Here is a 14,401-nt window from a genome sequence, read left to right on the forward strand (position 1 = left end):
GTCGTCATTCTGAAAATATTTTATTGGAACAGCCGATTATAGTCGGGCACCAGTTTTCATATTAATGCGATTTTAGGAAATCAGAAAGCTTTTAACGAACTGCCTATGTGAGTCACCCTGTATGGACAAGTGTTTTTTGGATCATTTCATTTTTCCTGTTTCCTTTAATTTATACTGATTTTATTTGCGAATGATTTATATTGACACACAGCATTTATTTTACAATTAATTTTAAATTTTAATCTTGCAAATTCTAGGTAAAATAATCACTTATCGATAAGGATCCACTTCATAATGTTACGTGTTAAACGAACTACTTGTTGATAAATGATAACCCTCATTTCTACTTAGACAATGGTACCACTTTATTGCAGTGCGCATTTACGCGGCATTTCCGCTTTTTTCAAATAGTGCTCCCTCCTGACAACGCATGATGGCAGCTGACCGAGATAGGCATATATCTAATACTCAGTTTCAAGACTTATTTTATCTGCGTATTAAAAAGAATAACATCAAAAGTTTTTGATGATGATTTTGATATATGATTTTCAAGACTGGCGAACTATTACAACTATTGCAATAGTATGTTAAACAAAATATGTAATACATATGTTGAACAAAATGAGACGTCATATAATTAAAAATTCCCCTTAAATAAATGTAAAACGCTTAACTGGTAAAATTTTTCATTTAAAAATTAATCTTGTATCAAACTTTTCCTTTTGGTATTTCAAAATTCATTATTTGATTGTGTGAATTTTGGCACGGTAAAGTTGCGCTTGCGCATTTTAACCAAAGAATCCGTAAGATGCAACTTATGCAGACATCAATATCTCTGTCTCCCTTGCTCTGTCCACGAACCGTCCATGCAATAATATAGGGAATGCTCTATATAGGAGTAAGTATTAGATATGTGGAAATAGGGAACAAATCTTTAAAACCACAGGACCACGGCTTCCGAATGAGACCACTCCCGCCCCACTACAGTCTGAATGGCGCGCATTTCAAAAAAGGAAGTTATGTTGTCGCACCCTGTACAATGCAAAAATAGGTAAAGTCCATTCACGTTGGATTTTCCTAGTCAAGCTCAAATAATTCAATATTGTGGCGGTGTGATTTTTAGTTCAAAAATGCTTTAGCTGTGTATGTCACCAATACGGGCTGATAAAGTAACCAAGTCATTCGTAGACTGTAGAGGTTATGTTATTCGCTGTCAGCAAAGAAACAGTCATTTTTAAAATATTGTTATTAAACTTTTTAGAGGATAACAATAGGTAATAATACATCCATTTTGTTATCATTTGCACTAAAAATAGTGTCAGTGGTTAATCGGTATGATAGGATTAGGAACATACAATAGGTACCTAACTTCTACCTACTGGTGTTGTATTTTTCTGCTTGCGTTGTTGATTAAGTGAAAAAGCCCTTAATGACTACATTTACTTAACCTTCTGCGACTAACATGATGAGTAATGAGGAACCAGAATAAGTTATAGAAAATGAACCCAATAGGAAATTGTGTGAAGTTTCTTTCATTGGAAGCGATGGAAGTAAGGAATGCATCTAAATGATGGAACAAATTTGGCAATAAAATTTCAGTTATTCAGAGACACGTATACGTTTTGATTGTGGTTGTGACGTTTCAAGAATGTATTGTTACAATTGCATACCACAAAAGAAAGGTGAATTTTGATCTAAGTTAAGTTTTTTCGATGTACATACATATTACCTTTAAAATAACGTTGCATTGTTGAAACTGCTCAATAAAGGTCGTAAATAGATTATAATCATGTTAATACATACAATACATTAAATATTAAAGGATTCTAACTAATTCATTTTCGAACTGAAGCTATTTTTTCTTGAGTCCGTATTAGCTTGGGGGTTTCGTCACATTACGTCAGTTGTGGAAGGTTAACGCAATTTTAAAGTTAACCTTTTTTCTTTTCGCCATGGTAAAGTCACCCAGGAATAGACTTTTATTAAAAAATCTGTGATTTTATTTCACATGTCAAACTAACATTCAAAATTAAAGACGTCAAATCGCTCTCAATCGCTCTATCCAGAATAAAACACGATAATGAAAAAATTACTAGGAAAGGAGGCGCAGGCTTGCAACGTGACAACAATTTGGCAGGGAAAATCCAACGTGAATGGACTTTAAGAGTAATACGTGTTGATCACCATTGATCATGATCACACGTGGTGTCAAAACTCAGCTGACGTTAAATTTCAATTAAGTTCAAATTGTCCACGGCTTCCTAGATTAGAAAGAGACTTTTGTTTTTGTTTCATAATTTAAGTTCTTACGATTGTCATTTGTTTATAAAAAATCTAGGAGAAGATAAAAGTCAATTGAAATTAATACCTAATAACGAAGAGAAATATATTTCTTTCAGTAAAATTTTAAGAATGGATGATAATGGATATATCGAATTGAGATTTATCGATTCATTTAGATTTTTAGCAAGTGGCCTAGACAATTTGTCATCTAATCTGGAATCAAGTCAGTTGAGAGAAATAATTAAATACTTTTCAAATCATGAATTAGATGTGTTATTTAGGAAAGAAAAAAGCAAGATAATTAGAAGAGGAATATATCCCAATGAATATGTACATGGATTCTTTTGAGCAATTTTCTGAAACAAAACTTCCATCAATAGATAAATTTTATTCTTCGCTCACAAAAGAAGGAATTTCTCAAGAAGAATTCAAACATGCAGTGCATTCCCTGTAGACTTGGCTATTCATAACAAATTCAATGACTTGCCTTTGGCTCCCGAAAATACACTTCTGGACAAAATTAAGGGACCAGCAATAAAAATTAAAATTACTTGATGAAAGTCTCATTGATCTTAACAAAATTCATAGTTTAGTGTATATTACATTATTTTTGTAGTATGCCATGAAGAAATGAACAAAGGTAAAACACTTGTTTTTAAAATAACGAATGCCGACAAAAAAATACTTGTTAGAGATACCATTTTGAGTTGTTTTACTGTGCTAAAGCATTGATTTTATCAATACAAAAGTACAAAATCTGTTTTCCGTCACATATTAAACCAAAAGTATACCTTGGCGGCATTGAGAAAGCGTCTTAAATCATTATTCTTCTCCGCGACGGATATTCGCAGAGGGAAGTTGCTCAAATTTTAAATACCAACAAATCTGTGGTACAAAGAGCTGCTGCAAGACATAGAACCACTGGTAGTTTTAACAGAAGAAGAGGACAAGGTGGTAAAAGAAAAACAACCGCCAGGAAAGATCACTACATAGAACTGCAGGCTTTAAGGAAGCGTTTTGTAACCTCTCGGGAGTTAAAAAATGACCTTCGTTGGCTACGTTTGGATTCTCGAAAAGAAATTTCAACAATAACTGTAAGAAGGATGTTGAAAGAAGTCAATCTGATTGCCAGAAAACCTGCAACTGGTCCAATTTTGACAGCCTTACATGAAAGAAATCGTTTATCTTTCTTTTTAAACCACCAGTTATGGAATCAAAGATACTGGGACTCAGTTCTATTCACTAATGAGTCCCGATTTCACATTTCCAATAACGATTGTCGTGTTCTCGTTTTGCGAAGACCTGGTGAGAGGTACGTGCAGTGCCAATATTCGTGGAGTTGATAAATTTGGTGGAAGATCTTTGATGGTATGGGGCGGAATAAGTTTCAATGGTCGTACACAATTAGTTATAGTGCGAAATGGATCAATGACGGCAGCACGATATAGGGACGATATTATTGTACCTCATGTACCGCCATATGCTGAAAATTTTGGTCCGAACTTTATTTTTATGCATGATAACACAAGACCACACATTGCTCATATTGTAACAATTGCTTTGAGAAATGCAAATATTGACAGTCTAGAATGGCCAGCGAAAAGCCCTGATCTAAATCCCATTGAGCACCTGTGGGATTACATAAACCGCCGAGTTAGAAGTGTTCATGTACCTCCAATTAATCTTGAAGAGCTCTCCAACTTGCTTATACAAGAGTGGTATCAAATACCATAACAGAGCATTCAAAACCTCATTAAAAGTATGCCAAAAAGGATGCAAGAGTGTATAGCAACCAGAGGCGGGAACACAAGTTATTAGTTTACGTTAATGATTTTTTAAAATTACATTTCTTAATTTATTGTTTTCCGAAATTTTGACTGTTTTTAGTTTTTTAGCTAGATTAAGTTGAATTTGTATATTTTTTTGACGTACATACCATACATAATGTAAAATACACTTAACTATGATGTGTGTGAATTTTATTAAGATTAAGGAAATTTTCATAAAGTAATTTTAATTTTTATTGGTGGTCCCTTAATTTTGTCCAGAAGTGTAGAATTCCTCCGGGCGGAAAAGTAGAAAAACTGCTTTGTCATTTCTATGATAAGAAAAATTATATAATTCATTACAAAACATTAAAACCTTACAAAAGCTTAGGTATTAGAATAACAAAGGTTCACAGAGGTATAAAATTTACTCAGTCAAATTTCATAGCATCATATGTAAAATTTAATACTGAACACAGACAAACGGCAAAAAATGATTTTGAAAAAGATTTCTGGAAATTAATGGTTAATGCGCCATATGGTAAGTCAATGCAGTCTGTTAGAAATCAACAAAATATTTAATTATATTGTGATGAAGAAAAGTTACAAAAAGAGATAAACAAACCTAATTTTAAACACAGAACTATATTTAGCAAACACCTGGCAGCAGTTCATAATTATAAAACCAAAGTATTGTTTAATAATCCAATTTACATTGGGCAAGCTGTATTAGATTTATAAAAAGTGTTAATGTATAACTGCCATTATAATGTAATTAAAATAGTTATTTAAGATATAAGTGTAAAAAGTTATCCTTTATTGCACGAACGGGTTTAAAATACGACCGAGGTACGAGGAAGTATTTTAAAGAATGTGTCTTACAACATTTTATCTACGATCATAACCTTTTACTTTTAGTAATTATTTTATTTGTGATTTTTTAAATTGTGACAATGTGACAACTACATCAGCGTGCGTTGATCGTCACGTGCTACCTGCGTTGTTTAGCACCCAGTTTGTAAACAAAGTGTACGAATTTAGGACGCCATTTGTAAAGTGGAAACAAATTTTTGAAAAAATGTGTGAAAACAATGAAGAAAATATTCCCCCGGAAGTATTTGAAGCTGCACGTAAAGCTACTTTAAATTTACTACCCCAAAAGTCTCGCCAACAGTACGAACTGGTGTTCAAGAAGGAACAAGGTCGAAATGAATGTAACGGAAAATGTGTGTCTAGCTTATTTTGCTGACAGGGCTAAACATGTAAAACCATCAAGTCTTTGGTCGGAATACTCTATGGTAAAGTCTTCGCTGCTGATAAAAAAAAACATCGACCTTAAGCATTTTTTTTAAATTAACTGCGTTTATGAAACGGCAATCGGCAGGCTATCAATGTAAGAAGTCTAAAGTATTCAGCAAGGACCAAATTTACAAATTTATTAATGAAGCACCAGATGAAACATACTTGATGATGAAGGTAAATAACTTCATTGTAATTATTTTCAATTAATTATAATATTCTAAAACTGCAGGTCGTGTCTATTTTTGGAATTGCAGGCGCGTGTAGAAGGGAAGAGTTTCTCAAGATGAGCACTAAAGATATAGAAGACACTGGTTCTACCGAGTGACTATAAATGATTGAAGGAAAATAGTGGATTGGGAACACTGATGCAGTTGGTAGTGCAAGTCTTCTCGTGGATCATCTATCAATCATTTCTATTTAGGTTAGGTTAAGTCACGAAGTACATTGTCGATTTAGACTTTTTTGACGTTTGTTTCAATTTTAAAAATTGCGTGTGTCATGCCAACGATGTTGCCAACTGAAGATTTCAAATATGTCACCAACATAACAAAATAATTTTCAATCATTTATAGTCACTCGGTATCTTAGTAGTGACAATACCTGACACGAAAACCAATAAACCCCGAACTTTTGTCATTGATGGAAGAGATCATGACATCAAAAATATGGTTGAAATTTATAGAAGATATGTCTCCCTTAGACCTTCACATACAAAACATGAGCGATTATTTGTTTTTTTATCGAAATGGAAAATGTTCCAACCAACCAGTCGGGATTAATACCTTTGGAAAAATACCTAGTGACATTGCTAAATATCTTGGCTTGACAAATCCACATGAGTATAGTGGTCACACTTTTAGAAGGTAATTATTATAAACTCGTATATTATACACTCATATATTATTTACTATTATCATTAGATCCTCTGCCACCATCCTTGTCGATGCTGGAGGAGACATATTATCTCTAAAGAGGCATGGAGGATGGAAGAGTACGACCGTGGCAGAGTCGTATGTGGAGGAATCCATAGCAAATAAGATTTCCATTTCCAATAAAATTTTGGGGATAGGAGAAAATCAGCCTAGTACTTCTTCTACTACTCGTGCGGAAAATGAAATGGGTACATCTTCTCAACTGCCAAGCACTGCCAAATCCTCACAGCCTCAAGTACCAAACTCTTTACCGAAGATTATTGTTAAAAATTGCACCAACTGTAAAGTGGATGTACATATAGGGAAGAATTAATTCTTTTAATAGTAAATATGTATCTATGTTTTGTTAATACCAACACTCTGTATATGAAATCACTGATCTCTAGAGGTCAGTGATATTAAATAAATATAAAAATCCACAGACAATTAAACTATAGTAAGACTGTCACGTGGGATTACATTTTCGGAGAGGCGCTCAAGTGGCGCTGCCCGAGCGTTAGGCCAAACTAATGTATAACAAGTTGCATAATCTGACTTTCTGTATACCTAGTTGCCTATTTTTTTTCAATTTGATTTAAATTGATACTTATTTAAAAAAAATAGAAACGACTAAATAAGTATTAAACATTTTAATACAAATTCTAACATATACAACAAATTAGTAGTTCATTAAACGAGTTTGTGTGTAAATTGGGATTTTTTGGGCATGAGTGGGCTAGTTTAAGGCGAGTGAAACTGAATTGAAGGGTGGATTTAGTTCAATAATTTGATTTTGCGTTAACTTCTAAAATTTCTGGAGATAATTTTAGAATCGTGCAAAAGATTTTTTAATTTTGAAATTGTTTTTCGCTGATATCGGTCCATATAATAAATGTTTCTACCTTTTGAAGTACGACTACTAACTTTCTTGCATTCAAGTATGTACTTGCAACACACTAGAAGATTTTGTTGGGTGTCTATTTTGGGCCTTGGGCATAACAGGAAGGATTAGATTCTCTACAGTGGGATTTTCAGTAATCGTAGAATTTTCAATTTGTTCAGCTGGTCTAACATTGTTTATTGAAGTTTGTTTCTCTTCACGAAGAAAAATCGACGGCAGGGCGTATTTATGGAGTTTTGTTTTTTGAGTAAAGAAATTGTTGCTAAAATGTTTCTCGCAAATAAAGGCATTATCTGTTTTGAAGGGTGGTGCAACATTTACCTAAAGCTTCTATCCATCGTTTCCTTTGTTCTTCTAATTTTTGAAATTTAAAATGTTTATTTTTTATCGCCGATTTTGTTGTTTACAAAGCATTTATGTTTAATTTTTCCCATATCCAAATAAATAAAATAAAAATTTCGATCTGAAAAACCATATTTCGTACCTTTTCAAAAAGAAAAAGATAACTTACCAAATAAAAAGATAACGAAAAATTATCTGAAGATACTGGTTTGGAGTAATTTATTTTGTAGAACAATTTATAAAATTCATTGACTAAACCTTGACAGAAATTAGAAAATTCAAAATTACTGATGACATTATTAATTAATATTCAAATCAACATTCCTTTTTAAACGGAAATTCCCGATCGGATTAACGAGTAAATTCGGTAATTTAGTTTGGCCTAACGCTAGAGCAGCGCTAGTGTTGTCAGTGTCTCCCATGTTTTATACGGGTTTTGAAAGTCTTAATTCTGTTGATGGTCTGTGGTCTGTGTAAAAATCGTTATTACAGATTTCTTCTTTTTTGATATAATCGTGCACTAAAAATTTTATAACACTATTTTCTTGTTTGACATAATCGTGGACTAAAAGTTTTATGGCACGATTCCGTCAATTCACTAATCGTCAACTTTGGCAACGATTTTTAGTGCAAAAAGTGCCTACTTTTTACATGATCGTAGATAAAAAAATAAAAATAAACAATTTTGTCCAAAAAATAAAAAACAAAATTTTTGGGGTGGACCACCCTTATCACTTAGAGGTATAAAAAATAGATAACAACCTATTCTCAGACCTACTGAATATACATATAAAATTTCATCAAAATCGGTCAAGCCGTTTCGGAGGAGTATGATAACTAAAACTGTGACACGAGAATTTTATATATTAGAGATTTTGAATATAAAGTTACACTCATTTTCTAAGGAGTTTTGTCAGGTATCGAACAAAATCAAATACAACACTCGAGAGTAAGGCCGCTTTTGTTCACTTGAATTGCAATTCGCGTGAACAAAAGCTTTACCTTCCTCTCACGTAGTATAAATAATTATTTTCTCATTACTTTTGTTTCGTATTTTTTCCCCAAAAATTTCATCCGAGGGAATGGGGCAACCAACAATACACCAAATGAGGGAGGAAAGTTTCATCGAGGAAAAGGCAAGGAAGTCGAAATGTTTCAGTAGCTATCCAAAAATTTTCTACCAATTTACACTAACTTTTTCAATTCAGCGAAATAAATAAAGGTAGAATAGTCTCCCACTTAGAAAATGGTAGGACAGTTATTATGAATGTAGCGACAGAATTTCATTTTATTAAAAAGGAAACGTGAAGGAAGTATACTTTTCGTGTTATTTAGAAAAAAAACACAGGTTTTACTGAGTGACAATCACATTTCTTCCGCCCTAAATGCGCTTTTTCGATACGTCGTGCGCTGCGATCATATTCGTTTCCCCCACCATGTACTTCGCACCCTGCAAATACACAGGGTACAGCTTGCGATAAAGGATACAAATTTGCCCGACATCAATATTTTACACTTAAAAAATTGTACAAAAATGCCACATGACATTGACATTTTGTACTGCCAACCTAAAATCTTTCATTAAAAATTCCTGTGTCGATTTTCTTGCCTAGGCAGAGAAATGCTAGTTTCCAGACGATTTAGACGAATGAAAAATCAGTGTTTCTAGACGGAGGCCGAAAAAAAATTTTTTGTGCCGACTTCTGCGGATTTTTGTGAAATAAAAGTTAAAGCACTTATTTTAATAATTGGTATTAGGGACTTTTTGTGTTGACAACACTTAAACATTTAAAATGTAAAATCAACATCGCTCTTGTTTCCTGACATTTATTATAATTTTTTTTTTGGCATTTTCCTGAAACATTTGGGGTAATGGATACCTACACCAGCCCACATTCAAGAAGTGGCTCAAAACAATCAAAACACTTAAAACGTAATTTTAACTAATTAACTTTAGTTAAATATTGCTTCTTTGTAGTTTGTACTATTGCAGGCAAAAAGAGTGGGACATCAAATTTCTGTCAGTTTTGAAAAATTCGATGTAGTTCAAGCTTTATTGTCATTTTTTTAACACTATTCCAGCTGACAGTTTAAAAATTTATTTTATACTTCAATTTTTCTTTTCCAAATGCCCTCTTCTTTTGATAAAGGTAGATTTTGATTGGGAGTTTGCATTAAATAAATATTCACTACGTGCTTACTTTCAATCATTCCCTACAACCTACAATACTTAATGACAACGTCAATAAATTCAAAGTAGGGTTAGAATCGCATAAGGGTTATTTCACATTAAAAGTCACGACAATGACGTTGATGTCCCACTTTTTTTGCGCGCAATAGTATCTTTGCGGTCACATTAAATTCCTGAACAGGACATAGCGGGACATTTTTTTAACTCTGAACATATAATCTATTCCATCTTTAAAAAAACGATAGGTTGCCATGTTTTAATTTTGTTAAATTGGCAGGACTGAGGAAAGTAGTAGTTATATTTCATTTCATTTTGGTTGTAAATCTTTTGTAACTAAATTTGAAGTGCTATGTTGCAAGATGATTCTAAAACAAAAAATAAATAAAGTTATCAATAAATGTCATTTTGACGTTTTTCCAATTTATTTTAAATTAGACAACACAAAGTAATAATTTAAAGGGTTTACTACAAGTGCATAATGCCAAAAGTTGTGTTTGTCGAGTGTTGAAGGGCTAGACACATTTTAAACGAGGTAGGGCCGATCTAAGTAATGATGCTATTATTAATAGATTGATGGATATCTTCAATGTGAGAACAATTAATTTGTATTCGATGAAATCCTGAACTGTAAATTAATTTATAGGTGGGAAGATCTGTTATATATTGCATAATTACAAAAAAAAAGGTCTGGAGGATACTAGAACAACAAAAAAAGGAAAATCAGAAAAGTGGAACCATTTTTTAAAAGAGATCTCAACGAAATTATTCGTGGGCTAAACATTAGAAGATGATTCGGAATCTAATGATGAAGACGACAAAATATTATATTATAACATAATTACATAAACATTTTTGTTTTATAATACAAAAATTTCCGATAATATTGCGGAATCTGGAAAAGTGCCCCGAATGCTTGCAGCGTTTCCACGTTGAATGGCAAGGGAAATCCTCTCGAAAAGGAATTTCTTTGATTTTGAATCGCCTGATTCCGCGATAAGTCGGTTTCCGATGACATTAATGAAATCGATGGCTTCTTTGCACCAAGGGCCTAAGGTTTCAAATGCTAAACCTTTAAACACGTAGTTTGACGAAATGATTGAACTATATTTGCTATGTTTGCGTTTGCAAGCCATTTCAGCGGCAAAACCTGAGACTTCAAATGATTTCAATACGTATCTGTCTGCAAGTGTATCTACAACAGTAACGTCCCAAACCAAAGGTTGACCTTTAATCCACGGTACTAAAGTCATCCCATCTGGGCGTTTTCCGTCATCCCGAGACAGTCCGTTTGGTTCTAAAGTTGAATTCACATGAATTGAAGTTAAAGACCGATTGATAATGGAATTAATTTCAGTGTGTCTTGAAAATCTACCACTGCTTTTGAAACAACTTAGACCGTGGGTGCCAATTTCGTCAACTTTCGCATTGCATTTGCAAATATGAGGTGTACAAAGATTACAACCCAATCTTAAACCAATACAAACTTGGAAGGAAGTGTTATCTAAAAGAGTACCAATATTAGGAGAAGGTATTGCATGTAACCAAGATCCTGATTCTCTGCATTGCAAAGCTTTAAAACGAGCCAAGTCTCTAGGTGAATTAAAGATTAAGTCATTGGCAATTATTCCTTTGATATTAATATTATCCCAATTCTTCTGAAATTGTGGAATTGTTGGTATTTCGTTCTCATTTGCTACACCCCAGGCTGCAAAAGCTTCATCATAATGGTGAATATTAAGCTCATTATCCTTTGAGTTTAGTAATAAAGAAACAAGCTTTTTAACCCCATTAATTGAAGATAGGAAAGCAGGGAGGCAAATATCGGAAATGCGACGAATTCCCAGACCACCAAATCTAATCGGTAAAGTGGACTGACGCCATTGTAAATCAGTTAAACGTAAATTAAGTATTCTCTCTAAACAAGACTTTAAAGAAGAATCAATTGAATTAACATAATTAGAAAATTTCCAAAATGGAGTTGTTCTTAATAAAAAATTAAATTTTGGTATGAAAAGACAGTTTTTGATTAAAGTATAAGCCACGTGTCTGTTAAGGAGTTCAGCTTTGTTTAAAAGATTTTCAACTGTAATTATAGTTTTTTCGACGGTGTTTTTGAAACCTTGGTCAAAGATTGGAGAGCCTAAAAGAGATAAACTTTCTCGGTCACAGATTTTAATGCCTGGTGCTAAATTTTGAAATTCCTTTATGACTTTTAAATCTGTGTCTCCAGAACAGCAAAAGATCTCGCATTTGTTAAAGTTTAATTCAAGGCCAATTTCCTGAGATAAATTTATAACTTTCTTAAAGAGATGAAGATAATTCTGAAGATGAAATAATGGAGGAGGTTAAAGTGTAGATGTCTTTTAAAAAAAGTGATTCCATTTTGGAGAACTTATCCGTTTTCTGCTAGTTAAACTAAAGCAAGCGTTCTTGAAACTCATTCAACGACTAAAGCCTCCACCAGGTGTATACATTTTGATTTGTCTTTTTTTTGAATTGCTATTTTTAATAAAAAATGCTGGGTTCTCTATTAATTTCTTGTAATACAGCTTCAATCGATTCGCAAAAAAGCGTGGCAACACTGTGCCTTCAAAATTTTCAGAATTCCTAACCAAACTTTTATTCAGATATACAGGATGAAATCTGTCAGATTGTCATGGCCAAGCATCGTTTTTTTAAAGTTGGAATACATTATAGGTAGTCCATACTTATTCCCTATGTTCAATTTTAAAAAACACAGATCAATGCATTGTGAGTTGCTGTGCAACCAACTATACCGAACACCAGAAATTTTGAAATAATGATAAAAATTGTTCCGATTGATGGAATTGGTCTATCATGTGTTGCATTGGAAATATCACGCACATTTCTAATGCTCTGATTGGCATAGAATAACTGCATTATGTGTATTTCTTCTTCAAACAACTTGACCATTTTGTTAAACTGTCAAGTACTTATTTTCGTTACCTTGGTTACGTGATTACATACATGCATTGACCTGTGTTTTTTAAAACTGAACATAGGGAATAAGTATGGGCTATGTTCAATGTTAAAAAAATGTTCCGGTATACGGTGCGATCAATTAAAAAATAAATCGAGTCGGCGTGTTACCTATGGCAACCCATGCTATAGCATAGGCTCCAAAGCAAACTGGATTTATTTTTTAAATGATCGCTCGGTACAATGAATTGGAACATAGTCCACTATAGCAAAAACTTTATCAGAACTGTAGTTTTTTTGAGCTACACTCTTTCCAACAACCATTGCAGTTATATGATTAAACAATTTTTTTAGTTCTTCGTCGTTGTCTAGCAATGGAATGATGAAATCCTCGCTGCTTTTACCTGTTTCAACAAAATTAGGAGTTCGATCTCTCAGTTTGTAATAGAGTCTCCATGCACACGATGGTTGGTAATTTCGTTTCAGCGGTATGACGTCCTGTATTGTCATATCTTTGAAGCAGCTGCGTAGAAAAAAGTTCTTGGCGTCGTCTATGTCCTCTTCAGGTACACACCCAATCAACAAGGGCAATTGCTCTAATTTATTTATACATTAAAAGACAAACGGTAATGTTGCAGTTTAAGGTCCTAATAGTGCGCGCTCCGTGCCCCACACAATACTTACTTCTGTTGATGTACTTACACCGTTGTCAGATTTATTAGGGATTGAACAGGCTTTTCTGGGTCATGTACGTTTTGGTGTGATTTGTTTGTTGTCTTATTTGAAATAAGGTGACTAGCCCAGTTTTTTAAAAAACCGCTTCATTAAAAAAAAATTAACATGTTTTGGCTCAATTTTTCGTTTTAAGGTGAGCTAAAAAGTCCATTTGATTCAGAAGAAACGTCTCTACGGGGTGACTGTTGTAGTTTTTGCAAAAACAAATTAAACTGAAAGACACAACATGAACAAAAATGTGAACAAAATGGATAAAATTCTGTCATTACGCAACCCACCATACTTCTCTGCTACGAGCAATATAATGTTGAACTTTTAATAAATTTTTCTTCGACAGTTAAATGAGAGTTATCATCTGAGTCACTTGAGTCAGAGTTTTCATTATTACAGTTAATTATTTCCATGATTTATTAGAAAAAATCATATGAAAATGTGTAGCATACCTTAGGTATCAATTGTATCAATTTCTTTATTAAAATCACATAAATTACCAACTGTATCTTTGGCTTCGGCTTCGCCTCTAGGCTGGCCTGCGGAGCCGTAGTCCCCTTCAGGGACGCTTTGCCAGACTTTACTTACAGTAGGTTTAACTGTTGTTGGTAATAATTCATATTTTAATCGTTCAGGTCTTCCACATATCGTCTTGAGTTAATTTATCAATATCACCTTTATAATAGGCGTACCTACATAATTGAATTATTATTTGCAGAATGTTCAATACCTAATGTGTGTCCGATCTCGTGTAATAATACAATATAAAAATTAGTTTGACCATCAGGTGTATTGCTTGATTCACCAAAATACCAATTTTCTGATTTATCAAAATGAATTCCTAGACATTCATCATTATTTGGAAAGAAACCATGTGCTAAGACATTACCTTTTCCGTCAAAACTGCTAGAACATACTCCTTTTTGACACCGTGTATTATGATTATGTTGAAACAGCGTATTAGAAAATGAAATAAGTATATCCGGTTTAATACTATTATACTCAAACTTTAAATTTGAAACTGCCACTGATCGAAGGC

At 33.3% G+C, this 14,401-nt stretch overlaps 2 long non-coding RNA genes across 3 annotated transcripts; one reads left to right on the forward strand and one right to left on the reverse strand.

Moving 5' to 3' along the window:
• Positions 1–4,923: 4,923 nt before the first annotated feature.
• Positions 4,924–6,732, forward strand: LOC138129066 (uncharacterized). Of its 2 annotated transcripts, none has more exons than XR_011159053.1 (3): positions 4,924–5,525; positions 5,581–6,214; positions 6,272–6,732. It is a non-coding gene; the product is annotated as an uncharacterized lncRNA (long non-coding RNA). The 2 variants fall into 2 exon arrangements; XR_011159054.1 differs by having other exon boundaries at positions 4,924–5,456.
• LOC138129067 (uncharacterized) lies at positions 6,235–8,703 on the reverse strand. The gene is made up of 2 exons (XR_011159055.1): positions 7,675–8,703; positions 6,235–7,626 (listed from the first exon to the last, which is right to left on the reverse strand). It is a non-coding gene; the product is annotated as an uncharacterized lncRNA (long non-coding RNA).
• Positions 8,704–14,401: the final 5,698 nt, after the last annotated feature.

This window comes from Tenebrio molitor, chromosome 4 (genome assembly GCF_963966145.1).
Source record: "Tenebrio molitor chromosome 4, icTenMoli1.1, whole genome shotgun sequence".
Taxonomy (NCBI): domain Eukaryota; kingdom Metazoa; phylum Arthropoda; class Insecta; order Coleoptera; family Tenebrionidae; genus Tenebrio; species Tenebrio molitor.